The sequence below is a fragment of the Scyliorhinus torazame genome, chromosome 5 (assembly GCF_047496885.1).
Source record: "Scyliorhinus torazame isolate Kashiwa2021f chromosome 5, sScyTor2.1, whole genome shotgun sequence".
NCBI lineage: Eukaryota > Metazoa > Chordata > Chondrichthyes > Carcharhiniformes > Scyliorhinidae > Scyliorhinus > Scyliorhinus torazame.
The window spans coordinates 142,435,786-142,462,061 of NC_092711.1; the positions used below are offsets into that span (position 1 = coordinate 142,435,786).

General features: G+C 49.8%; 1 long non-coding RNA gene and 2 other non-coding genes across 3 annotated transcripts; 2 read left to right on the forward strand and 1 right to left on the reverse strand.

Annotated features, from left to right (window-relative positions):
• The first annotated feature begins 2,636 nt into the window (after positions 1-2,636).
• trnae-uuc (transfer RNA glutamic acid (anticodon UUC)) lies at positions 2,637-2,708 on the forward strand. The gene has a single exon. It is a non-coding gene; the product is annotated as a tRNA-Glu (tRNA).
• A 1,211-nt stretch (positions 2,709-3,919) lies between these two features.
• On the forward strand, positions 3,920-3,991 carry trnae-cuc (transfer RNA glutamic acid (anticodon CUC)). Its single transcript has one exon. It is a non-coding gene; the product is annotated as a tRNA-Glu (tRNA).
• Positions 3,992-6,032: 2,041 nt separating this feature from the next.
• LOC140422703 (uncharacterized) lies at positions 6,033-11,817 on the reverse strand. Its single transcript, XR_011947559.1, has 2 exons — positions 11,747-11,817; positions 6,033-7,005 (listed from the first exon to the last, which is right to left on the reverse strand). It is a non-coding gene; the product is annotated as an uncharacterized lncRNA (long non-coding RNA).
• Positions 11,818-26,276: the final 14,459 nt, after the last annotated feature.

Consider the following 26,276-nt stretch of genomic DNA (forward strand, 5'->3'; position numbering starts at 1 on the left):
ACGTCAGCCAAAATGTGGGTGGTAATGGGCCAGATGTTATTGCTCACCAGACACAAGTATCTCCCAGATTTGGGTGCAAATCTCGGGTGTGGCATCAGGAAAATTTCTCACTCAAATTATTCAGTGCATTGAGGTCTCAGGAGCTGAATACAACGAAAGAAGCATAAGTCATTTAGGGATTATGTAAATGCTGCGCGGAGGTTAAGTGAGCGGGGTATAATCTACCTGCATGTTTCTGAGCCTGTGCTCGGTGTATTGGGAGGTTTGCTCCTGGTTGGAGTGTCCACGGGATGGGCAGTAACCCGCTAATTGAAGCTGCAGTCCCCGCGTTCTGCTGGCAGCGGGTGAATGGAGAGTTTGGGTAAAATCCTGCTGCTTGTCCCTCTCTCACCCACTGTGGAGCCGGGGAAGAAAGAATCTCATTCAAAACTTGTGGAAGTATAAATGTCACAAGGCTGTGAGACGACGTGTGTTAATGTTTAACAACAAATCGGAACGTGGAAGCTTTGCCTCATAGTTACAGATGAGTAAGTTTCTTGCTTGTGCCCAGTATGAAACAGGGGAGTTTGTGTATGTTAAGCAAACGTGAGTTTCACGTCAGAAAAAGATCAACAAAAATTCTAATATTGATCAAAACTTAATTGCGGAAAGGATTAACTGTCAATGTTTTGAAAAATTGAAATGAGTTATTTGGAATTACTAATGAATGTCCGCCGGATAAGTTTCACAGCAGCCACAGTGATAAGGTTGGTGGGTTTAGGAAATTGGAAGTTACACATGAGCAGCTTTTGGGACTATTTCAGCTCACTGTCGATTTCATGTTACAGCAAACAACGCTCGGTGTTGTGATTGGCTGAAGATGTCACTTGTGTTCATTTTAAACATGTAATTTTGTATACTTCTAATGAAAACTCGGAAACCAAAACAAAAGGTGAATGATATACTGTAAACCCGGGTTAAAATTTTCCGTGTCAATTTCTCTGGTGGTCTAGTGGTTAGGATTCGGCGCTTTTACCGCCGCGGGTTCGATTCCCGGTCAGGGAATGATGAATTATTGTTGTCCAGCAAAATGTTCAATGAAGCTGAATCGCAGTTTCACAGAAAGGAGCTCTGCCAGAATCAGTTCAGTGACATTTGTCGTTTCACATCAGAGCTGAAAAAGTCACAAGTGCATAAGATCGAGAACAAATACAGAGGCAGGAAGAAACGGTCAGTGATTGGCTGCAAAGTGAGAGAGATTCTGAAGCAAGCGAAAATGTGAGTGGTATTGGGCCGGATTTTGATGCTCACACAGACACAATAATCCCCCCTCCCCCCACGCCCCCCCCCCCCCCCCCTATCAGGGTCCGAATCTCGGGCGTGATGACAAGAAAACTTCGAACACAAATTATTCAGTCCATTGAGGTTACAGGAGCTGAATACAACAGAAGAAGCTCAAAGGAAATGTTACTCACTGAGGGATTGTGTAAATGCTGCTCGGAGGTTAAGTGAGCGGGGTATAATCTACCTGCATGTTTCTGAGCCTGTGCTCGGTGTATTGGGTCGGAACAAATACAGAGGCAGGAAGAAACGGACAGTGATTGGCTGCAATGCAAGTGAGAGAGATGTTGACGCATCGCAAATCTGCGTGGTATTGGGCCAGATGTTATTGCTCTCACAGACAGAAATATCTCCCCGATCTCGGTGCAAATCACCAACGTGATGACAAGAAAACTTCTCACTGAAATTATTCAGTCCATTGAGGTCACAGGATCTGAATACACCTAAAGAAGCTCAGAGGACGTTCCACTGAGGAGGAGTGCAGCAGGTGGAGAACTTATACTGACTGAGGGATTGTGTAAATGCTGCTCGGAGGTTAAGTGGGCGGGGTATAATCTACCTGCATGTTTCTGAGCCTGTGCTCGGTGTATTGGGAGCTTTGCTCCTGGTTGGAGTGTCCCCGGGATGGGCAGTTAGCCGCTGATTGAAGCTGCAGTCCCCGCGTTCTGCTGGCAGCGGGTGAATGGAGAATTAGGGTAAAATCCTGCTGCTTGTCCCTCTCCCACCCACTGTGGAGCCGGGGAAGAGAGAAACACATTCCAAAAGTGTAAATGTCACAAGGCTGTGAGATGACGTGTTGTGTTAATGTTTAACAACAAATCGAAACGAGGAAGCTTTGCCTCATAATTACAGATGAGTAAGTTTTAATGTTCGTGCCCTGTCTGAAACAGGGGAGTTTGTTTATGTTCAGCAAACGTGATAGTTTCACTTCAGAAAAAGATCAACATAAACTGGAAACTTCAAATTTTGATCAAAACTTAATTGCGACAAAAAATGTTTTTAACAATTGAAATGAGTTATTCCTATTTACTGATGAATGTCTGCCGGATGTTGCGTTGTAAGTTTCACAGGAGCCACAGTGATCAAGTTAGTGGGTTTTGGAAATTGGAAGTTACACATGAGCAGCTTGCTGGGCTATTTCACCTCACTGTCGATTTCGTGGTCCAGCGAACAACAATTGCTGTTGTGATTAGCTTAAGATGTCACTTCTGTTCATTCTAAACATGTAATTTTGTATATTTCTAATTAAAACTGGGAAATAAGAATGAAAGGCGAATGATATACTGTCAGACGGGTTAAAACCCTGTTTGTCAGTTTCCCTGGTGGTCTAGTGGTTAGGATTTGGCGCTTTCACCGCCGCGGCCCGGGTTCAATTCCCGGTCAGGGAATGATGCTTTATTGTTGTCCACCACAACGTTCAACGAAGCTGAATCGCAGTTTCACAGAAAAGAGCTCTGCCAGAATCAGTTCAGTGACATTTGTTGTTTCACATCAGAGCTGAAAAAGTCACAAGTGCAGCAGGTGGAGAACAAAGACAGGGGCAGGAAGAAATGGACAGTGATTGGCTGCAAAGTGAGAGACATTATGAAGCAAGCGAAAATTTGAGTGGTACTGGGCCAGATTTTGATGCTCACACAGACACAATAATCGCGCCCCCCCCACACACACACACGATCAGGGTCCGAATCTCGGGCGTGATGACAAGAAAACTTCGAACTCAAATTATTCAGTCCATTGAGGTCTCAGGAGCTGAATACAACAGAAGAAGCTCAAAGGAAATGATACTCGCTGAGGGATTGTGTAAATGCTGCTCGGAGGTTAAGTGAGCGGGGTATAATCTACCTGCATGTTTCTGAGCCTGTGCTCGGTGTATTGGGAGCTTTGCTCCTGGTTACAGTGTCCCCGGGATGGGCAGTTAGCCGCTGATTGAAGCTGCAGTCCCCGCGTTCTGCTGGCAGCGGGTGAATGGAGAATTAGGGTAAAATCCTGCTGCTTGTTCCTCTCTCACCCACTGTGGAGCCGGGGAAGAGAGAAACACATTCCAAAAGTGTAAATGTCACAAGGCTGTGAGATGACGTGTTGTGTTAATGTTTAACAACAAATCGGAACGAGGAAGCTTTACCTCATAATTACAGATGAGTAAGTTTTAATGTTCCTGCCCTGTCTGAAACAGGGGAGTTTGTGTATGTTCAGCAAACGTGATAGTTTCACTTCAGAAAAAGATCAACATAAACTGGAAACTTCAAATTTTGATCAAAACTTAATTGCGACAAAAAATGTTTTTAACAATTGAAATGAGTTATTCCTATTTACTGATGAATGTCTGCCGGATGTTGCGTTGTAAGTTTCACAGGAGCCACAGTGATCAAGTTGGTGGGTTTTGGAAATTGGAAGTTACACAGGAGCAGCTTGTTGGGCTATTTCACCTCACTGTCGATTTCATGTTCCAGCGAACAACAATTGCTGTTGTGATTAGCTAAAGATGTCACTTCTGTTCATTCTAAATATGTAATTTTGTATATTTCTAATTAAACCTGGGAAATAAGAATGAAAGGCGAATGATATACTGTCAGGCGGGTTAAAACCCTGTTTGTCAGTTTCCCTGGTTGTCTAGTGGTTAGGATTCGGCGCTCTCACCGCCGCGGCCCGGGTTCAATTCCCGCTCAGGGAATGATGAATTATTATTGTCCACCAAACTGCTCAACGAAGCTGAATCGCAGTTTCACAGAAAAGAGCTCTGCCAGAATCAGTTCAGTGACATTTGTCGTTTCACATCAGAGCTGAAAAAGTCACAAGTGCAGCAGGTGGAGAACAAAGACAGGGGCAGGAAGAAACGGACAGTGATTGGCTGCAAAGTGAGAGAGATTATGAAGCAAGCGAAAATTTGAGTGGTATTGGGCCAGATTTTGATGCTCACACGGGCACAATAATCCCCCCCCCCCCCCCCCCCCCCCCACGCCCGATCAGGGTCCGAATCTCGGGCGTGATGACAAGAAAACTTCGAACTCAAATTATTCAGTCCATTGAGGTCACAGGAGCTGAATACAACAGAAGAAGCTCAAAGGAAATGATACTCACTGAGGGATTGTGTAAATGCTGCTCGGAGGTGAAGTGAGCGGGGTATACTGTACCTGCATGTTTCTGAGCCTGTGCTCGGTGTATTCGGAGCTTTGCTCCTGGTTGGAGTGTCCCCGGGATGGGCAGTAACCCGCTGATTGAAGCTGTAGTCCCCGCGTTCTGCTGGCAGCAAGTGAATGGAGAGTTCGGGTAAAATCCTGCTGCTTGTCCCTCTCTCACCCACTGTGGAGCCAGGTGGAGAACAAATCCAGAGGCAGGAAGAAACGGACAGTGATTGGCTGCAAGGTGAGAGAGATGCTGACGCAAGCGAAAATCTGGCTGGTATTCGGCCAGATTTTGTTTGAATTTGGTAAATGCCATTGTTTGGTGGAAGTTGGTTCCTAGGTCATACCAGAGGTTGAACTGTGTAAATTCAGGATCACTTCAATACAGAGCATCCTACACACACAGTGAGTCTCCGGGGACGCTGCCTCAGCCCAGAGTTTTCCACACACACAGTGACTGTCCCGGGACGCTGCCTCAGCCCAGAATGTCCCACACATACAGTGAGTGTTCCGGTACGCTGCCAAAGACATGACGGCGATCCGGCAGCGGGAGCTTCGAGAAGCAACAAAGAGCCAATTGACAAATGTAGCCCCGCACAATCAAGCTCCCTCCAGTTCCCCACCATCACCAGTGCGGACTGGCTGTCTGGGATTGCCTGTCTGGGTCTGCCTGTCTGGGTCTGCCTGTGTGGGACTGCCTGTCTGGTTCTGCCTGCCTGGTTCTGCCTGTCTGTGCCTGCCTGTCTGGGTCTGCCTGTCTGGGACTGCCTGTCTGGGACTGCCTGTCTGGGTCTGCCTGTCTGGTTCTGCCTGCCTGGCTCTGCCTGTCTGGGACTGCCTGTCTGGGTGTGCCTCTCTGGGTGTGCGTGTGTGGGAGTGCCTGTCTGGGTCTACCTGTCTGGTTCTGCCTGCCTGGCTCTGCCTGTCTGGGTCTGCCTGTCTGGGACTGCCTGTCTGGGTGTGCCTCTCTGGGTGTGCGTGTGTGGGAGTGCCTGTCTGGGTCTGCCTGTCTGGTTCTGCCTGCCTGGCTCTGCCTGTCTGGGACTGCCTGTCTGGGACTGCCTGTCTGGGTGTGCCTCGAATACTAGCAGAGTGTGCAATGGATTGGACGTGAATTCATCTTTTTCTTCGCTAAATTGCTCTGCTCTTATGAATATGGACACAGCTTGGCTACACAAGGTTACAAGTGTGCCTGGGCGTTTTTTGAGGAAAGAGCAATGCACTGGGCAGTCCACATTCTCGTTATAATAATAATCTTTCCTCCTGTCACAAGTCGGCTTACATTAACACTACAGTGAAGTTACTGTGAGAATACATTGAGGGCTCAACGTTAGCATTCAATCCACACCCCGAGAGATATCGAGGCCCCCACATTACACAGAATTGTTTCCTGTTCAATGGCAGCTGAGTGGTCAGAATCTCTCTCCTGCATTTTGCACGGACACCGCAGAATGTCAAAATATTTATTCGATGGGGAAGAGAATTGGCAACTAACTGAAAAGAGGTTAAAATCTGATTTGTGCGGTGATCAGGCTTGTATATTTCTAAAATCGTTCAGAGGATAAACGACACAAAATATGACAATGTAACTGGGATTGGATAATATTTATACGTGGACGATAACGGTGAATTATTACAGCATTGGACTGTTGGCATTATTTAAATATTTTCCGGATCAGAATGAATGGATATTTCACCCCATTCCTTAACTCGTCTCGGAATTTACTCTGTGTCCCAGCATAAATAAACGGGTTGCTGCAGTAACTGAGCACCTGCAAGATAATTCCGCTTTCCTCCAGAATATAATTTGATTCCTCCAAGTTGGAGCCAGAGAAATAAGTAGTTCCCGCAATCCTAACGTAGAGGAAGGCAATCACAGTTAACACATAGGACAGGATGAAGCTGCCCGAGATGGCGACCAGTAAAACAATGGACTTTCTCCGCTTTTCCATCTCCGGGTCACTCTCATTCTCTCCATTGTTCTGGCTCCTGAGTCTCCTGCGGGCTCTGTTGGCCACTCGGATGTTTCTGATGGTCAGAGCATTGAGCAATATAATCAGAATGAATGGGAGACAAGGGGTGGAAATGCGGATTGTCCATTCATATGCGATCCATACTGGTGATGTGTAAAACATGACCTTTACACTGCAGAACCACGGCACGTCATTAATTATGTACAACGGTTTATAAATCAAATACAGGAAAGAAGATGCAAAAAAGCAACATATACAAATTGCCACGATGGCAACTGCCGCTGGCTTCGCTCTGCAATATTTTGTTTTCAGATTTTGGCAACAAATTGCCACGTATCTGTCAAAGGTGAAAGCCACTGTTAGCCATACAGAAATTCCAAAAAGTGTGCAGTTTAGGACAGCCCGGCAACGACATACGTGTGTGATGGACAGGAAAGTGAATGGGAAATAAATGCCAGCAATCCGGTTTAGTATCACAGAGCTGATAGTGACCATGAGGTCTGACACTGCCATAGACACCAAGTAGCAGGTGATACATCGGGAGAAGCCACATCTTCCTCGGGACAGGATCACGATCGCTGCCAAGTTTGCTGCAACAATTAGAAATTAAAGAGAGAGAGATGGATGAGTAGAATGTGTGCTGGTGAGATTACGACAGCAGCTAAATTACACTTACATCCAAAGAAAAATCATAATTTTAGTGGCTTATTTGTGAAATCTCCACCTTTTCTCTTGGTAGTTTCTTGTCAATGCTCAACCCCGACATAGAAACATAGAAAATAAGTGCAGGAGTAGGCCATTCGGCCCTTTGAGCCTGTACCACCATTCAATATGATCATGGCTGATCATATAAATTCAGTATCCCATTCCCACTCTCTCTCCATACCCTTGATCCCTTTCGCCACAAGGGCCACGCCCAGCTCCCTATTGAATATGTCCAATGAACTGGACCCAACAGCTTTCTGTGGTAGAGAATTCCACAAGCTCACAACTCTCCGAGAGACGACGTTCTTCCTCACCTCAGTCCTGAGTGGCTTATCCCTTATTCTCAGGCTCTGACCCCCTAGTTCTGGAAGTCCTTAACATCGGGAACATTCTTCCTGTATTTAGCCTGTCCAGTCAGTAGCCACCTGGGTTGGCCACTTCCCGACTTAAAATGGAGAACCGCAAAGACCGAAGGGAAATTCAGCCAACACAGGCAAAGGCTAGCAAGTACAGAAATCATGTGTATTGAAACCTGTAAAAAACCAGACAGCACTGAAACCAGCAGCCATCTACATAGCGATGAGCAATTCCAAGGCACAATTGCAACAGTTAAGGTGAATAAAGCCAAGCCAGACTCCTCGGCGCCAGCAGGAGCCAAGACAAAGGAAGGCCAACGGATATTTAGGGACCACCCAGCGATCAGGGAACAACTCCAGTATTGGAGAAATCGATCCAAGTGATCGGAACGCAGTCCAACCACTTGGAACCAGGTACGGGGTCCGTCCCTGGGGACTATAAAGTAAAGCCGCCAAGTTCAAATCGTTCTTCTTGGGCAGGGTCACTCAGCAACGTGAAGCAACCCCTGAGAGTGAACTGTCCAGCGGCCGCACCAACCAAGTAAGTCTCAAGTCAATGCTCGCTACGAGATAGGCGCTCCTAGCTACCAGTACATACCAGCTTTTGAATCCTGCAGACTCAGGGCCTGAACGAAAGGCCATTTGTTCCCCTGACCTGGTGGGTCAGTTCCGAAGCTAAATATAGGCCTTTTAGTGATAGGAATAGTCTAGAAAGTAGAATTTATGCATGAATAGTGATTTACTGTGTATAATAAATGTGTTTTGATTTGAATCTTACTAATTGGTGTGTTAAGTTATTGATCAGTCCTTGAACTTGAACCTCGTGGCGGTATCACAAAGATACCCGGCGACTCTAGAGCAAAGGTTAAACAAACAGAGCAAATTACGAATTAAGAGCCAACCGAGAGATAGCAACAAGTCCCATCAGGATTTTATATGTTTCTATGAGATCCCCTCTCATTCTTCTAAACTCCAGTGAGTACAAGCCCAGTCGATCCAGTCTTTCTTCATATGTCAGTCCTGCCATCCTGGGAATTAGTCTGGTGAATCTTTGCTAGACACCCTCAATATTAAGGATGTCCTTGCTCAAACTCAGACACCAAAATTGCACACAATACTCAAGGTGTGACCTCACCAAGGCCCTGTATAACTGCAGCAAGACACCCCTATTCCTATACTCAAATCCTCTCGCTATGAAGGCCAGCATGCCATTAACTTTCCTCACCACCTGCTGTACCTGCATGCAAACCTTCAGCGACTGTTCCACCATGTCACCCAGGTCTCGTTACACTTCCCCTGTTCCTAAACTGCCACCATTCAGATAATAATCTGTCTTCCTGTTTTTGCCACTAAAGTGGATAACCTCACATTTACCCATATTATATTGCATTTGCCAAGTATATGACCGCTCAGCCAGCCTGTCGAAGTCACCCTGCAGCCTCTTTGCATCCTCCTCACTGCACACTCTGCCACCTAGCTTAGTGTCATTTGCAAATTTTGAGATATTGCATGCAATTCCTTCGTCCAAATCATTAGTGTATTTTGTGAACAGTTGGGGTCCCAGCACTGAACCCTGCAATACGCCACTAGTCACTGCCTGCCACCCTGAAAAGGACCCATTTAGTCCCACTCCCTGATTCCTGTCTGCCAACCAATTTTCTATTTACATCAATACATTACCACCACCCCCAACCCCTCCCCCCCCCGCCCCTAAGTCCGGATACACAACATCCACTGCTTCACCATTGACCACTCTACTGGTCACATCCTCAAAAAATTCCAGAAGGATTGTCAAGCTTGATCTCCCTTTGGTGAATCCATGCTGACTTGGACCGATCCTGTCCCCACTTTCCAAATGTTCAGTTATTTCATCCATAGTAATTGACTCCAATATTCTCTCCACCACCGATGTCAGGCTAGCCGTTCTATGATTCCCAATTTTCTCACTCCCTCCCTTTTTTAAAATTGGGGTTACATGACCAACTCCTTTTCTGTGCTAAAAATCGCTAATGTATTTTATTGACACTGAACTGTGTGAATGATACAACAATGTACAATAATCTAGTAGACCATGCCGGAGAACATAACGGTTATCAGAAATAACATGAACCAAACTCATGGGCACCACATCATCAAGTAGAAAAAATAAAATCAATAACGTATTACACAACATCTCTAACTACTTTATACTTTACAGAATAGAATCCCTACAGTACAGAAGAAGACCATTCGGCTCATTGAGTCTGCACCAACCCTCTGAAAGAGCACCCAGGCCCACTCCCCCGGCCTATCTCCATAATCCTGTAACCCCATCTAAACCTTTTCAGATTCAGGGACAATTTAGCATGGACAATCCACCTAACCATCACATCTTTGGACTGTGGGAGGAAACCGGAGCACCCGGAGGAAACCCACGCACACACGTGGAGGACAACCTCCACACAGGCCGGAACTAAACCTGGGTGCGTTGTGCTTTGAGGCAGCAGTGCTAACCACTGTTACCCCTGAATAATATATGCAATAACAGAGCCCCAAAATAAATTAATAACAGCACTTGTATTTAAAATGTGTTACATCCGGCTAGGCCGTGAAGTGATCTCTTCATGTGAATGAATTGAAAACTATCACCCATTGGTAAACTCGTCAATCATATTGTTTGATAAAATTCTCAAGCTGAGAGCAGCGAAGGGACAATTATTGATTTAGGAATTTGAGTAGTGATGTTGTCTAAACCCACTGTTAACTCCGAGATCTTCTCCTCGTAGCTGCCTGAGCCTTTTGGTGTCAAAACGTGCCAGAAGAAGTGACAGATGATAAAGGGTCATTTGGAACAAAATGCCCACAATGACCATAAGACCATAAGACATAGGAGCAGAATTAGGCCACTCGGCCAATCGAGTCTGCTCCGCCATTCAAGCATGGCTGATATTTTTCTCAACCCCATTCTCCTGCCTTCTCCCCATAACACCTGAACTCCCTATTGATCAAAAGCCTATCTGTCTCTGTCTTAAAGACACTCAGTGATTTGGCCTCCAAAGCCTTCTGTGGCAAAGAGTTCCACAGATTCACCACCCTATGGCTGAAGAAATTCCTCCTCATCTCTGTTTTAAAGGCGTGTCCCTTTATTCTGAGATTGTGTCATCTGCTTCTAGCTTTTCCTACAAGTGGAAACATCCTCTCAACATAAGTTTCAATAAGATCCCCCCTCATCCTTCTAAACTCCAACAAGTAAAGACCCAGAGTCCTCAACCGTTACTCATATGGCAAGCTCTTCATTCCAGGGGTAATTCTTGTGAACCTCCTCTGGACCCTTTCCAAGGCCAGCATATCCTTCCTTAGATAAGGGGCCCAAAACTGCTCACAATGCTCCAAATGGATTCTGACCAGAGCCTTATACAGCCTTAGAAGTACATCCCTGGTCTTGTATTCTAGCTGTCTCGACATGAATGCTAACATTGCATTTGCTTTCCTAACTGCCAACTGAACCTGCACGTTAACCTTAAGAGAATCATGAACAAGGACTCCCAAGTCCCTTTGTGCTTCTGATTTCCTAAGCATCTCCCCATTTAGAAAATAATCTATACCTCCATTTCTCCTTCCAAAGTGCATAACCTCACACTTTTCCACATTGTATTCCATCTGCCACTTCTTTGCCCACTCTCCTAGCCTATCCAAGCCCTTCTGCAGCCCGCCTGCTTCCTCAGTACTACCTGTCTTTTTGCAGATCTTTGTAACATCTGCAAACTTAGCAACAGTGCCTTCAGTTCCTTCTTCCAGATCATCAATGGATATTGTGAAAAGTTGTGGTCCCAGCACCGACTCCTGAGGCACACCACTAGTCACCGGCTGCTGTCCTGAAAATCAAGGTTCACCCGAGGAAGGAGCTGCCCTCCGAAAGCTAGTAACTCGAAAGAAACCTATTAAACTTTAACCTGGTGTTGTAAGAATTCTTAATGTTAAAAACAGAATAGAATTATGTTTACTCCGTGTTAGCAGCGTGATACTCCACACACACAGTGACAGTGTGGACAAAAGGATAATAATAATAAACGTTATTGTCCCAAGTAGGCGTACATTAACACTGCAATGAAGTTACTGTGAAAAGCCCCTTGTCGCCACATTCCGGCGCATGTTCGGGTACACAGAGGGAAAATTCAGAATGTCCAAATTACCTAACAGGACATCTTTCGGGACTTGTGGGAGTCGATTTCAGCGGGTGCGGTGCGCAATGGATTTCTGGGAGGTAAGTTTCTCCTTTAAAAACACTTACCTTCACAGGAGCAGGCCAGTCGATTTCAGCGGGAGCGGTGCGCAAGTGATTTCTGGGAGGTAAGTTTCTCCTTTAAAAACACTTACCTTCACAGGAGCAGGCCAGTCGATTTCAGCGGGAGCGGTGCGCAAGTGATTTCTGGGAGGTAAGTTTCTCCTTTAAAAACACTTACCTTCACAGGAGCAGGCCAGTCGATTTCAGCGGGAGCCGTGCGCAAGTGATTTCTGGGAGGTAAGTTTCTCCTTTAAAAACACTTACCTTCACAGGAGCAGGCCAGTCGATTTCAGCGGGAGCGGTGCGCAAGTGATTTCTGGGAGGTAAGTTTCTCCTTTAAAAACACTTACCTTCACAGGAGCAGGCCAGTCGACTTCAGCGGGAGCGGTGCGCAAGTGATTTCTGGGAGGTAAGTTTCTCCTTTTAAAAAAACACTTATTTTCTGTTTTATTTTTTTCGACCCGCGGACTTCTGGGAAGAACCCCCCCCCCCCCCCCCCACCCTCCCCAACCAATAAATTGTAGTGTAGTGTCTCCCACCCGCCCTCCTCCTCTAACCTAGTAGTAAGACCCATTGGTGTGAGGTAAGTGCCATATTATATTATTATTAGCATTATTATATTATATTATTAGCATTGCGCAGGTCAAGGAGATACAGCCGGAGTGAGAGAGATACAGACAGTGAGAATTTGCTAGTTTGGTGCAGCAAGGTAACCCAGGAAAGGTAAGTGGTTAATCTAATTGTGCTGATTTTCAGTTAAAAGTGCAGGGTAGTGTCTGATTGGCTGAAGCTGCCCCCACCATAAACTTAAATTAAACTAATTAATTAATTAGTGATGGCTGGTCAGGTGATGTGCTTGAGCTGCTTGATGTGGGAGCTGGCAGATCCCATTGCGAGCTGCAGCGACCACATCTGCAGTAAATGTTGGCTGCTCGAAGAGCCCCGGCTCAGAGTTGATGAGCTGGAGTCTGAGCTTCAAACACTGAGGCACATCCGGGAGGGGGAGACTTACCTGGACACTGTGTTTCAGGAGGCAGTCACACCTATCAGAGTAAGTAGTTTAAATCCTGCTAGTGGCCAGGGACAGCAGGGTGTGACTGCAAGTCAGGCAGGTAAAGGGAACCAGCAGTCAGGAACTCAGGAGCCTCAGCCCTTGACTCTGTCCAACAGGTATGAGGCACTTGCTCCCTGTGTGGATGGCGAACAGGGTTGCAGGAAGGATGAGTCAGCTGACCAAGGCACCATGGTTCAGCAGGCCATTCAAGGGGAGGGAGTAAGGTAGGCAAGTTGTAGTTGTAGGGGATTCTATTATCAGGGGGATAGATAGTATCCTTTGTGAGCGGGATAAAGAGTCCCGCATGGTATGTTGCCTGCCCAGTGCTAGGGTGCGGGACATCTCTGACCGGCTTGAAAGGATACTGGAGAGGGAGGAGGAGGATCCAGTTGTTGTGGTCCATGTCGGTACCAACAACATAAGCAAGTCTAGGAAAGAGGACCTGTTTAGGGATTATAAAGAGCTAGGATTCAAATTAAAAAATAGGTCCTCAAGGGTCATAATCTCCGGATTACTGCCCGAGCCACGTGCAAATTGGCATAGGGAGGCAAGAATAAGGGAAGTTAACACGTGGCTGAAAGAGTGGTGTGGGAATGAGGGGTTCCTTTTCATGGGAGACTGGCATCAGTTTTGGGACAGGGGGGACCTATACCGTTGGGATGGTCTCCACCTGAACCGAGCTGGGACCAGTGTTCTGGCGAAAAGAGTAAATAGGGTGGTCAATAGGACTTTAAACTAAAGATTTGGGAGGGGGGGGGAGGGAAAGTCAGGGAACCAAGAGGTGAAGTAATCAGTGGGAAGCGTAGCTGCTTAGGAATACAAAAAAGCATGAAAAGACAGAACTCAGGAGAGGTTACAATAGTCCCCATCCCACAAAATATGACACAGTGTATGGAAAGGCTCAGTAAACCAAGGTCCACCACACTAAGAAAACAAAAAGGGACGGTCAATAGAGTAAAGTGCTATATTTAAATGCGCGCAGTGTATGGAACAAGGTAAATGCGCTTGTGGCCCAGATTGCGACTGGCAGGTATGATGTGGTAGGCATCACAGAGACATGGTTGCAGGGGGTTCAGGACCAGGGATTCACAACCTATCGAAAAGACAGAGAGGTGGGCAGAGGGGGCGGGGTTGCCTTGTTAATTAGGAATGAAATTAAATCAATAGGACTAAACGACATGGGGTCGGATGATATGGAGTCTGTGTGGGTAGAGTTGAGGAACCACAAAGGCAAAAAAACCATAATGGGAGTTATGTACAGGCCTCCTAACAGTGGTCAGGACCAGGGGCACAAGATGCACCACGAAATAGAAAGTGCATGTCAGAAAGGCAAGGTCACCGTGATCATGGGGGACTTTAATATGCAGGTGGACTGGGTAAATAATACTGCCAGTGGACCCAAGGAAAGGGAATTCATTGAATGTTTACAGGAGGGCTTTTTGGAAGAGCTTGTGATGGAGCCCAAGAGGGAACAGGCCATTCTGGACTTAGTGTTATGTAATGAGCCAGACTTGATTAAAGATCTTAAAGTAAGGGAGCACTTAGGAGGCAGTGATCATAATATGGTCGAATTCAATCTCCAATTTGAAAGAAAGAAGGTAGAATCAGATGTAAAGGTGTTACAGTTAAATAAAGGTAACTACAGGGGCATGAGGGAGGAACTGATGAAAATCGACTGGGAGCAGAGCCTAGTGGGAAAGACAGTAGAACAGCAATGGCAGGAGTTTCTGGGAGTAATTGAGGACACAGTACAGAGGTTCATCCCAAAGAAAAGAAAGGTTATCAGAGGGAGGATTAGGCAGCCATGGCTGACAACGGAAGTTAGGCAATGCATCAAAGCAAAAGAGAAAGCCTATAATGTGGCAAAGAGTAGTGGGAAGTCAGAAGATTGGGAAGGCTACAAAAACAAACAGAGGATAACAAAGAGAGAGATAAGGAAAGAGAGGATCAAATTTGAAGGTAGGCTAGCCAGTAACATTAGGAATGATAGTAAAAGTTTATTTAAATACATTAAAAACAAACGGGAGGCAAAAGTTGACATTGGGCCGCTCCAAAATGACGCTGGTAATTTTGTGATGGGAGACAAGGAAATAGCTGAGGAACTGAATAAGTACTTTGTGTCAGTCTTCACAGAAGAAGACATGAGTAATATCCCAACAATTCAGGAGAGTCAGGGGGCAGAGTTGAATATGGTAGCCATCACAAAGGAGAAAGTGCTAGAGAAACTAAGAGGTCTAAAAATTGATAAATCTCCGGGCCCAGATGGGCTACATCCTAGAGTTCTAGAATCCTAGAGATAGCTGAAGAAATAGTGGAGGCGTTAGTTATGATCTTTCAAAAGTCACTGGAGTCAGGGAAAGTCCCAGAGGATTGGAAAATCGCTGTTTTAACCCCCTGATCAAGAAGGGAACAAGGAAAAAGATGGAAAATTATAGGCCAATTAGCCTAACCTCGGTTGTTGGCAAGATTCTCGAATCCATTGCTAAGGATGAGATTTCTAAATTCTTGGAAGTGCAGGGTCGGATTAGGACAAGTCAGCATGGATTTAGTAAGGGGAAGTCGTGCCTGACAAACCTGTTAGAGTTCTTTGAAGAGATAACAAATAGGTTAAACCAAGGAGAGCCAATGGATGTTATCTATCTTGACTTCCAAAAGGCCTTTGATAAGGTGCCTCACGGGAGACTGCTGAGTAAAATAAGGGCCCATGGTATTCGAGGCAAGGTACTAACATGGATTGACGATTGGCTGTCGGGCAGAAGGCAGAGAGTTGGGATAAAAGGTTCTTTTTCGGAATGGCAACTGGTGACGAGTGGTGTCCCGCAGGGTTCATTGTTGGGGCCACAGCTGTTCTCTTTATATATTAACGATCTAGATGACGGGACTGGGGGCATTCTGGCTAAGTTTGCCGATGATACAAAGATAGGTGGAGGGGCAGGTAGTATGGAGGAGGTGGGGAGGCTGCAGAAAGATTTAGACAGTTTAGGAGAGTGGTCCAAGAAATGGCTGATGAAATTCAACGCGGGCATGTGCGAGGTCTTGCACTTTGGAAAAAAGAATAGAGGCATGGACTATTTTCTAAACAGTGACAAAATTCATAATGCTGAAGTGCAAAGGGACTTGGGAGTCCTAGTCCAGGATTCTCTAAAGGTAAACTTGCAGGTTGAGTCCGTAATTAAGAAAGCAAATGCAATGTTGTCATTTATCTCAAGAGGCTTGGGATATAAAAGCAGGGATGTACTTCTGAAGCTTTATAAAGCATTAGTTAGGCCCCATTTAGAATACTGTGAGCAATTTTGGGCCCCACACCTCAGGAAGGACATACTGGCACTGGAGCGGGTCCAGCGGAGATTCACACGGATGATCCCAGGAATGGTAGGCCTAACATACGATAAAAGTCTGAGGATCCTGGGATTATATTCATTGGAGTTTAGGAGGTTGAGGGGAGATCTAATAGAAACTTACAAGATAATGAATGGCTTAGATAGGGTGGATGTAGGGAAGTTGTTTCCATTAACAGGGGAGACTAGGACCCGGGGGCACAGCCTTAGAATAAAGAGTCACTTTAGAACAGAGATGAGGAGAAATTTCTTCAGCCAGAGGGTGGTGGGTCTGTGGAATTCATTGGCACAGAGGGCGGTGGAGGCCGGGACGTTGAGTGTCTTTAAGACAGAAGTTGATAAATTCTTGATTTCTCGAGGAATTAATGGCTATGGAGAGAGAGCGGGTAAATGGAGTTGAAATCAGCCATGATTGAATGGTGGAATGGACTCGATGGGCCGAATGGCCTTACTTCAGCTCCTATGATTTATGGTCTTATGGAAACCGGAGCACCCAAAGGAAACCCACGCAGACACAGGGACAACGTACAGACTCCACACAGACAGTGACCTAAGCCGGGAATTGACCCTGGAGCTGTGGAGCAACAGTGCCACCCACTGTGCTCCCGGGCCACACACGGCGAAATTGTGTGAGTGAAAGTGGGAAGTTTGCAGCTACAGTGAGGAATTTATACTTTGAAAGAGGAGAAGTGACAGGAGAGTTGGCGAAAAGGAGCAGAGAGTTGGCGAAATCTGTGTAGTGCAGAGATTTATCCATTACATGAAAACTGCTGCTATATGGGAAGATATTTTATAACGCCAGCATGAATAAACAATACCACCAAATTTATTAAAAGTGAGGAATTATATCATTAATAATGATCAATTACATCAGGAAATGGATTAAGTTGTCTCAGTAAATTGGAGAAACAATACCGATGATTGGAGACATTATGATGACAAATCGGAGAAATTGGATCAATTAGAATTTTAAAATCTCTTGATCGAAGGTGATACATTTTCGGTTGGAGGAGAAAGGATGTTTGCACAATGTACATGGGTAAATGGGAGCAGAGATACAGGTAGTCAATAACATCTGTAAGTAATAACTAGTTACATTATTCATTGGAACCCCTATGGCTGCATGGAGAGGAGAGTAAATGGCAAAAACAAGAAGATTTGGTGATGCGTGTGGGTTGAGCAGAAAGTCTGAGCAGACTCTGAACTGCATTGAAAATGTGTCATGTTTAAATCGCATATCACACTCCAGGGGGACAATTAAATGTTTGATACATTAAATTAAGTAAACTAATGGAAACAAACCGGTTAGCCTGACTTCAGTCATTGGTAAGATTTTAGAGTCCATTATTAAAGATGAAATCGAGGAGTACTTGGAAGTGCATGATAAAATAGGACTGAGTCAGCACGGCTTTGTCAAGGGGAGGTAATGTCCGACAAATGAGTTAGAGTTCTTTCAGGAAATAACAAGGAAGGTCGGCAAAGGAGAACCAGGGACGTGATTTATTTAGATATCCAGAAGGCATTTGACAAGGTGCCGTATAAAAGACCGTTAAATATGTTAAGGGCCCATGGTGTTAAGGGTAAGATCCTGGCGTGGATAGAGGATTGGCTGACCGGTAGAAGGCAGAGAGTGGGGATAAAGGGGTCTTTTTTAGGATGGCAGCCAGTGGCTAGTGGTGTGCCTCAGGGGTCAGTGCTGGGACCATAACTTTTTCTAAATGGGGAGATGCTTAGGAAATCAGAAGTACAAAGGGACTTGGGAGTCCTTGTTCACGATTTTCTTAAGGTTAACGTGCAGGCTCAGTCTGCAGTTAGGAAGGCAAATGCAATGTTCGCATTCATGTCGAGAGGGCTGGAATACAAGACCAGGGATGTACTTTTCACACTGTATAAGGCTCTGGTCAGACACCTTTTGGGGTATTGTGGGCAGTTTTGGGCCCCGTATCTAAGGAAGGATGTGCTGGCCTTGGAAAGGGTCCAGAGCAGGTTCACGAGAATGATCCCTGGAATGAAGAGCATGAGGAATGGTTGAGGACTCTGGGTCTGTACTTGTTGTAGGTTAGAAAGATGAGGGGGAATCTTATTGAAACTTATAGGATACTGTGAGGCCTTGATAGAGTGGATGTGGAGAGGATGTTTCCACTTGTAGGGAAATCCCGGACCAGAGGACACCATCTCAGACTAAATGGATGACCTTTTAAAACAGAGATGAGGAAAACTTTCTTCAGCCAGAGGGTGGTGAATCTGTGGAACTCTTTGTCGCAGAAGGCTGTGGAGGCCAAATCACTGAGTGTCTTTAAGCCAGAGATAGATAGGTTGTTGATTAATTTAAAAAAATTTTTTTTAGAGTAGTCAATTCATTGTTTACAATTAAGTGGCAATTTAGTGTGGCCAATCCACCTACACTGCACATCTTTTGGTTGTGGAGGCGAAACCCGCACAAACACGGGGAAAATTTGCAAACTCCACACGGACAGTGACCCAGAGCTGGGGTCGAATCTGGGACCTCGGCGCTATGATGCAGCAGTCCTAACCACTGCGCCATCGTGCTGCCCAGGATCCTGATTAATAAGGTTATCAAGGGTTATGGGGCGAAGGCAGGAGAATGGAGATGAGAAAAATATTAGCCATGATTGAATGGCGGAGTAGACTCGATGGGCTGAGTGGCCTACTTCTGCTCCTATATCTTATGGTCTTGTTAGTGCAGCTGCTGCCAGACTTTACTAATGTTCTGACACGGCTGCAACTTAAAATAGGCAGAGAGATAGAATGCTCCCAATTACATCCCTTCATTAACTATAATAGAATAATAACGTTCGGTCAGAATGAAGTAAACGGAACGTGTGCGCGGCTTCAAGCCGATAATATCGAGTTAGTGGTTTAATGGCTGATTGACCAGAGCCCTAATGGGAAACATGGTCAGGTTCTCCCCGTGATTATTTACTCAGTGCCAGTGATGTGATGGCAGCACAGACCCTTTTACAAATATCTCTGAAACTGTGCACCCAGCTTCATTGAAACATCTGTATATTCATTAGGAGCATTTCCAGTTACGTCCAGTTGGTTTCAATGTGGGAAGTTCGAGTTCAGCATCGTTACATTCATGGAAACATAGAAAATATAGGAGCAGGAGGAGGAAGCCATTCGTCCCTTCAAGCCCACTCCGCCATTCAGTATGATCATGATTCATCATCCAACTCCGGAGCCTAATCCCTCCTTCCCCCATATCTCCTTTGGTCCCTTCACCCTAAGCGTTATAAATAACTGCTTCTCGAAGCCATACAATGTTTTGGACTCAATTGCAGTAACGAATTCCACAGGCTTGCCACTCTTTCTGTGAAGAAATTTCTCCTCATCTCTGTCCTAAATGGTCGACCCCGTAACCTCATACCCCTGGTTCTGGGCACCCACCATTAGGAACATCCTTCCTGCATCTACCCTGTTCAGTCCTGTTAGAATTTTACAGGTTTTTATGTGATCCCCCCTTATTCTTCTGTACTCCAGCGAATACAATCCTAACCGATTCAATCTCTCCTCGTACGTCAGTCCTGTCATCCCAGGAATAGTCAGAGGCTTTTCCCCAGGGTAGAGGGGTCAATTACTAGGGGGCATAGGTATAAGGTGAGAGGAGCAAGGTTTAGAGTAGATGTACGAGGCAAGTGTTTTACGCAGAGGGTAGTGGGTGCCTGGAACTCGCTACCGGAGGAGGTAGTGGAAGCAGGGACGATAGGGACATTTAAGGGGCATCTTGACAAATATGAATAGGATGGGAATAGAAGGATACGGACCCAGGAAGTGTAGAAGATTGTAGTTTAGTCGGGCAGTATGGTCGGCGCGGGCTTGGAGGGCCGAAGGGCCTGTTCCTGTGCTGTACATTTCTTTGTTCTTTGTTGTTCTTTGAATCAGTCTGGTAAACCTTTGCTGCACTCCCTCTATAGCAAGAAGATCCTCCCTCAGATAAGGAGACCAAAACTGCAAACAATATTCTAGATGTTGCCTACCAAGGTATAATTGCAGCAACACATCCCTGCTCCAGTACTCGATTCCTCTCACTCTGAAGGCCAGCATACCATTTGGCTTCTTTACCGCCTGCTGTACCTGCATGCTTACCTTCAGTGACTGGTGTATGAGGACACCCAGGTCTCATTGCACATTCCCCTCTTCTAATTTATGGCCATTCAAATAATAATCTGCCTTCTTGTTTTACAACCAAAGTGGATAATCTCGCAGATATCCCAATTATACTGCATCTGCCATTCATTTACCCACTCACTCAACTTGTACAATTCACACTATAGGATCTCGGCATTCTCCTCTCACCCAACTTGGTGTCATCTGTAAATTTAGAAATATGACATTTTTTTTCCTTCATTTAAATCATCAATTTATATTGTGAATAATCGCCCAGATCAGAAAGGTTACACTGAACCCAGTTCTACACGACAGCGTGCATTATAGAGAGTCCCAAGTCATTGCCATTACATTCAGTGTTGAGAGGTCCAGTTACAGACGGACACATTGAGGAAGATCACGTTTAAATAACCGACATAGGCGGTCCAGTTCACCATGGTTACTTTCACTTAACTGCCCAGTACAGAATCAATGAAGTGTTACTGCACAGAAGGAGGCCAATTGATCCATGGGGCATCATTCTCCGACCCCCCGCCGGGTCGGAGAATGGCCGTTGGCCGCCGTGAATCCCGCCCCCGCCCCCGCCGAAGTTTCCGAAGGGAGAAAAGTCGGCGGGGCGTTAATGGCGCCGCTGCCGCGGAGAATGTCACGGGTCTGCGCAAGGCAGCCGATTTTCGGCCTGCCGATATTCTCCCTTCCGGATGGGCCGAAGTCCCGTCGACGTGGACCGTTCACGTCGACGTGAATCAAACCTCCTTTTCATCGGCGTGACCCGGTGCTCCAGGCTCACGCCGACCAGCGAGGAGGTGAGTGACGGCCTGGGGGGTTGGCTCTGGGCAGGAAATGGCGTGGCCGCAGACTGATTGCCTGAGGAGAGGTGTGTCTCGGCTTGTGTGTGTGTGCGGCGGGGGCGGGGGGGGGTGGTTAGAGTAGGCTGGGCTCCGGGGGAGTGCCGGGAGGGGGTCCGTGCCGGGGTGGAGGTTGGGGGTTGTGGAGGGGGTCCGTGCCGGGGTGGAGGTTGGGGGGGGGGTCCGTGCCGGTGTGGAGGTTGGGGAGGGGGTCCGTGCCGGGGTGGAGGTTGGGGAGGGGGTCCGTGCCGGGGCGGAGGTTGGGGGGGGGGTCCGGACCGGGGTGGAGGTTGGGGGGGGTCCGTGCTGGGGTGGAGGTTGGGTGTTGGGGAGGGGGTCCGTGCCGGGGTGGAGGTTGGGGGGGGTCCATGCCGGGGTGGAGGTTGGGGGGGGGTCCGTGCCGGAGTGGAGGTTGGGGAGGGGGTCCGTGCCGGGGTGGAGGTTGGGGGGGGTCCGTGCTGGGGTGGAGGTTGGGTGTTGGGGAGGGGGTCCGTGCCGGGGTGGAGGTTGGGGGGGGTCCGTGCCGGGGTGGAGGTTGGGGGGGGTCCGTGCCGGGGTGGAGGTTGGGGAGGGGGTCCGTGCCAGGGTGGAGGTTGGGGGGGGGTCCGTGCTGGGGTGGAGGTTGGGGGTTGGGGAGGGGGTCCGTGCCGGGGTGGAGGTTGGGGGGGGTCCGTGCTGGGGTGGAGGTTGGGGGTTGGGGAGGGGGCCGTGCCGGGGTGGGTGATGGGAGGGCAAATGAGTTGGTCCACCTGGCCAGGTGCCAGCCTCCAACAGTTGGACCCATGCGGTCCATGCCACCTGGCTGGGAGGAGGAGGGGATATGGGCAATGATGACATGTCGTCGTTCCCCTCCCCCCCACCAGGCCGTCATGTTTTCAGACCATCCAGCGATGTTGGCCGCCGTGGTGGCAGCCGCTCATGTCTATGTTGCCCTGGATGAGGAGGAGGAGGAGGAGGAGGAGCGTGCCAGAGAGGCGGCGCAGGCTGCCGCAGAGGGGCAGGCGGCAGCCGCCCAGGCTGGAGGGACACCTGACCGACAGGACGAGGAGGGGGAGGAGGACATCGCGGCCCCACGGCAACGGAGGCACCCGTGGGCGCCCCGTGTGTACCGGCCCCGGCAGTCATACCAGGACCTCACAGACCGGGAATGCAGGAGGAGACTCCGGATGAGCCGGGAAACCGTGGCACACATCTGCCACCTGCTGGCACACCTGTCACCGCGTGGCACTGGCGGGGGACACCCTCTCCCCGTGTCCGTCAAGGTTACGGTGGCCCTGAACTTTTATGCAACGGGGTCATTCCAGGCACCGAGTGGGGACCTGTCCGGCATATCGCAGACATCGGTGCATCGGTGCATCCGGGCAGTGACAGATGCCCTTTATGCCATGGCGCACCGCTACATCCGCTTCCCCGTGGACCGGGCCAGCCAAGATGCCCGGGCCGTGGGCTTCTCTGCCGTGGCCGGGTTCCCCATGGTCCAGGGCGCGATCGATGGGATGCACGTCGCCGTGCGGCCACCTGCAGAGAACAGGGCCGTGTTCACTAATAGGAAGGGGACCTATTCGATGAACGTACAGGTGGTCTGCGACCACCGCATGATGATCCTGCACGTCTGCGCCCGTCACCCAGGCAGTGTACACGACTCATTCGTGTTGTCGCGGTCATCCATCCCCGGCATGTACGAGGGACGCCATCCCCGGCTGAGGGGCTGGTTGCTGGGCGACAGGGGCTACCCATTGCGATCGTGGCTGATGACGCCTATACGGAGGCCACGCAATGAGGCGGAGAACCGCTACAATGATGCCCATGTAGCGACAAGGGGAGTGATCGAAAGGTGCTTTGGCGTGCTGAAGATGCGTTTCAGGTGCCTGGACCTCTCTGGGGAGGATACTGGGGCGCCCTCCAGTATCGGTCAGATAGGGTCGGCCGCGTCATTGTGGTGTGCTGCGTCCTGCACAACATAGCCCAGCAGAGGGGCGATGTGCCGCAGGCAGAGGAGGGCGGAGTGGAGGAGCAGCAGGAAGAGGCCCAGTCCTCCCCAGATGAGGGGGATGGGGGCAATGGTCAGGGCAGACGGGGTAGACACAGACGGGTGGCTGTCCACCGTTACCGGCTGGCCCAGCGGGCACAGGACAGACTGATAGACGCTCGCTTCACTGACTAGATGGGCGTGGGAATCGGGTAGTATGGCCACAGACCGCACACCATGACAACAGCCGACCACCCACACCCCCCACCCATCCACCCACCCAGCACCCTCACCCCCCTCCCCAACCCCACACACCCCACCCGCATGCACACCACCCCCCCACCCCCAATTGCCGATCCACCGGCGGCACAACGGGCCGGGCTCACCCAGTTGCGGGTGGACGCGTGTCTATCGCAGGCCATGGAGAATGATGACAACCCGCCTCCGATGAGCTCCTGGCTCTACATCGTTGGACTATGTCTGACCCATGGCCACAGTACCACCATCCACCCGGACCATCCCTGCATGCGGCTGTGACACTGCAGCGCACGGTCCCGTCCTCTGCCCGGGGGATGTTGATGGCGGCCCAGGGGGAAGGGGGCAGACTCACCTGGGGCTGAGGTAAGACCACCCCTCACACACACACTTGCGCTCAACGTACATGACACCCCCGCACACTTTGGACAGAGCACAAAGGCAGCTTCGGTAGGTGTAACATTGACTTTAATAACCAAAGGAGTTCATGCACGTGCCCTAGCGCCTAAAACTCATCTGTGCCCTGCACCCGTGCCAACTTACTCAGTGTCTAATTGTTTGGCCTTACGGGCCCTTTGACTACGTCTATGTGGTTCCCCAGACGGTACAGCAGAACTGGAGGTGGACTCCTGTGATTCCTGCCCTCTGACACTGGATCCCTTTGGCGGCCGTTTCCTGGGGCGTCCTGGCCTAGTTGGGCCAGGCTGCGGCCCGGGCGACTGGGATGGCGAGCTGCCAGCCTGTCCTGCCCGTTGCCCACCCGATGCACCTGGGACGGAAGGGGGGGAGTCCGAGGTGTCGCGGTGTACCGGGACCTCCCCTACAGAGGGAGCCGGGACGGACCACACCACCTCCTCCTCCCTCGGGGTGCCCGATGGCCCCCAGGCCTCTACATGGGTGGGGGATGCGAACGGACTGGCCATCCGACGCGCCCCCGACATCTGGCGCTGCCAGTCCTGGAGGCCCGTGCTGGTATCGACAGGGGTCTGCAGGTTTGCAGCCATGGAGCCCAGGGGGTTGTCGAACCCTGTCTGCGACAGTGCGACGCCAGCTCGCACATGGCCACTGGCGCCGATGCCCTCAGCAATGGCCTGCTGAGACTGGGCCATGGCCTGCAGAGACTGGGCCATGGCCTGCAGAGACTGGGCTATGGCCTGCTGAGACTGGGCCATGGCCTGCTGAGACTGGGCCATGGCCTGCTGAGACTGGGCTATGGCGTTGAGCGCCTCTGCCATCTGGCGCTGGCACTGGCTCATGGCCTCCTGTGAGAGGGCAGCCATTTCCTGGGCCACAGACGCCGCCTGCACGGAAGGCCCCAGGCCTCGCAAACTGTTCCCCATGTCTGACACCGTCGCACCCATTGCCTCCACCGCGGACGCCACCCGTGCGGTGTCAGCCTGGGTGGCACGCATGACCGGGACCACTCCCAGCTCCTGGACGTGGGTGGACTCCTCCACCTGCGACCGCAGCCGCCGCAAGCCACCCGTCACCCTATTCGCTCGTCTCCGTGTCGGTGGTTGCATCGGATCTATGTGTGGGTGTGGTAACTGCAGGAACCCGGGATCCATCTGGGCGGCAGATGTTCGCTTGGCCTGGGCTGCCCTCCGACCGCCCGGTCCCTCTGCTGCTCCTACCTCCACCTGCTGTACCGGGACGGCTGTGTTGTGCGCACCAGTGAGTGTACCAGACGCCTCATCACTAAAGTGCCCAACCGTGGTGAGTGTTTCTGCGATGGTGGAGGGTGTTGGTGACAGCAGTGGCGTTGTGTCGTGCTCTTCGTCCCACTCTGAGTCCATGGCACTTTGGGGTGGGGGTTCGTCTCCACCCATCCACTCTGAGTCACTGTCCGGTATTTCGTCTCCCCGGGTAGGGGTGTCCTGGGTAGTGCTGTCCCGGGTAATGCTGTCCCGGGTAGTGCTGTCCCGGGTAGTGCTGTCCCGGGTAGTGGTGTCCCGGGTAGGGGTGTCCTGGGTAGTGGTGTCCCGGGTAGGGGTGTCCTGGATAGTGGTGTCCTGGGTAGTGGTGTCCTGGCTCGGATGTGACGGGGGCCTGTGGCTTCCCCCCCCTCATCGCTGGGTGGTCGCTCCCGCACGTGACGGGGGTGTCGTCTCCCTGTTGCTCCAGGTCTCTCCGTCTCCCGTGGTGTGCGAGAGGCATCCTGCGGGCGTCGCATGCTGGAGGGTCCGGGTCTCTCCGTCTCCCGTGGTCTCCGAGGGGCATCCTGCGGGCGTCGCATGCTGGAGGGTTCGGGTCTCTCCGTCTCCCGTGGTCTCCGAGGGGCATCCTGCGGGCGTCGCATGCTGGAGGGTGCGGGTCTCTCCGTCTCCCGTGGTCTCCGAGGGGCATCCTGCGGGCGTCGCATGCTGGAGGGTGCGGGTCTCTCTGTCTCCCGTGGTCTCCGAGGGGCATCCTGCGGGCGGTCTGCATCTGCGGGGATGGGTGCCTGGACGTTTGGTCCTGCGATACACAATGAAGCATGCATGGTTAGACATCAGGCAGTGATCAGGTGATACGGGAGAGGGGGATATAGGGGAGGGGGGATATGGGGACGGGCTGTTGGTGGCTCACTTGCTCGTGGGGCCCCGACCTCTGCATCAGCAACCTCCCGGTCCTCAGGTCCGCCAGCCAGTTCCAGGGCCCTTTCCTCGTGTACGGTCAGTGGCCTCTCATCAGCGGGCCCTCCTCCAGTCCTCACATGCTCCCTGGTGTTGTGTGCGCGCTTCTCCTGTGGGGGGGGGGGGGGGGTGGTGGCAGGGGTAAAAGGCAACAGTGTTAGGCAGGTATATGAATGCACGCCATCGGTTGCGCGTGCATTGCAGAGGTTAAGGTTAGGGCTGGATTCACTTGGAGATATGGGGGAGGGGGGGATATGGGGATATGGGGAGGGGGGATATGGGGGAGGGGGAATATGGGGGATATGGGGGAGGGGGGATATGGGGGA